Below are 2,154 nucleotides of genomic sequence, written 5' to 3'. Positions count from 1 at the left end.
AAATGCTGAAACCACAAGTTTAAAACAGTTCCCATAAGTAGTATTCAAGTTCAGTCCCCACTATGTCCCCAAGATCTCTTTCCTGGTCAGCTGAGAGTATACGCAAAATTTCAATTTTTTTATACTTGCTTACATTGAACTGCATTTGCCATTTTACTGACTGTTCATCCCATTTGGAGAGAATCTTTTGGAGCTTTTCACAAAAACAGCACTGAACTATTTGCTTCCATCAGCAACTTCACCACCTCACTCCTAACTCCATACCATTATTCATTCATTTATTACTAACAATAATAGTAATAATAATAATAACAACAACCCACCCTTTACTCTAAGGTCACAGGGCAGGTTACAACAATTAAAACACAATCTTAAATATAGTTTAAAACAACTTAGATTCACAGAAATAAAGTGGGTCCGAAAAATATGTCAAAGGCAAGAGGAAAGAGGTGCTTCTTCAGCATTTGCCAAAGGCTATAGAATGAAGTCTCCAGGCACACTTCTATGGAGAGTTCCACAACATAGGGAGAGAATGCCATCCATCCCCTGAGTCACCATTCTCCAATCTTCTGAATAAGTTTTTTTATTAAAAAAAACCAGGTCTAAATACCAAACCTGGGTGGACTCTACTTTCCACATTACTCTACTTCTTGGTCCCAGCAGCAGTTGGCATAGGATCCAGCAGAGGCCCCCACTAAGGATGGAAGGATGTGCCAATTTCAGTTCTCTCTCTGAACTGCTGACCTTACAATCAGCAAGTCCAAGAGGCTCAGTGGTGTAGACCACCGCATTCCTATTGCTATTTTTGTGAATACTGGTAGGTTGCAGAACTGCGTTGCAAAATGCTGATAACAGAATTCTGAAGGATAGCTGTGCTTCAGTTTGCATATTGTTTCAAAAAGTGTAAAATTGATAGATTTGGCTTCAAATGCAAACTAATTCAAGTTTTCCCCCTATCCCTAACCCCTTCCCCACCTCACACACCATGTTTTGGGGTTTTTGTATTGGCTAGTGCCAGCGAGGAAGCAACCTTCCCACTCCAAAATGGCAGATTGGGGGTTTGAATTCTTCTGTCCAAGACCCTATTAACTGGTGATGACCAGAACCTAGAACCTTATGGACACAAGGTATGTGCTCCACAACATAGCAATTAAGAATATGGGTTAGGGAGCTAGTTCCGAGCCCCATTTCTACAATTAAGAACAACTTCCTTATTTATCTAACTGGAGTGTGAGATGAGGAACTATTTCTGTATGCACACTGCACTGTGACCATTTTAGTTCCTGTTGGGTTTTCCCCTCCGTAAGGAACCAGAAGGGTTACTAGCAATTATCGTGGCAGTGAGGGTTTGAGGGGCGTAGCTTTGGATGCCACACTGCCTGCCCTGTGACCCCTAAACTAGCCTGCTGCCCTCAAATATGGTGGAGGGCATTGCCCCATCACTAGTGTTGAAGTAAAAGTGCCCATCTTATTGAATTATGTGCATTAAATGGAGAATAGGGTGCGTTCTTGTCTTTCACCTCAGGCAGCAAAATGTCTTGGGCTAGCCTGGCACGGCATCATTGTGGCACTTGGGCAACACTGTGGCACTAAGCACAACTTGGCTAAATAGATATCTAAAATCTCAGTATATTGTTTGGAGAGCTGTGTGGCATTCTGAAGTTGTTGTACACTAAGAATTTCATTGTTGTTGTTTATAAATTTTGTTTAAACCAGGAGTGTATGTTTTTTTTTACCTTCAATTCTATCAAAATTGGAATTTAGTGCTTTTTTAAAAAAAGTTGTTTAGAGGCTCCTGGATTGGCAAAGGCACTGCAGAATAACTGTACCTTTAAGCAACGGCAAGGGCTATACTGTAATGGTTCGTTTAATCAACTTAACTCAAATTGCATTTTAACTTCAGAGCCATGTATTTGAGCTAAAAATAGCAGCTCCAATGGTGTCCTTTTAAAATTTGTATTTGCTTGATGTCTTTAAAGAACTTGCAAGTCATGGCACTGGCAAATATGACCTGAAAACTGTTAATTCCAAATTAATAAACTGCACCAGAGCTAAGCTTTTTGTAAGTAATCCATGTGCAAAAGCCGGGCAGGGGAGAAAAACACCAAAATATGTTAAATTCCTTTCCTGTGATTTATTTTCTTTTTCATGCCG

The sequence above is a fragment of the Zootoca vivipara genome, chromosome 7 (genome assembly GCF_963506605.1).
Source record: "Zootoca vivipara chromosome 7, rZooViv1.1, whole genome shotgun sequence".
Classification (NCBI taxonomy): domain Eukaryota; kingdom Metazoa; phylum Chordata; class Lepidosauria; order Squamata; family Lacertidae; genus Zootoca; species Zootoca vivipara.
Note: the sequence above shows the minus strand (reverse complement) of the source record.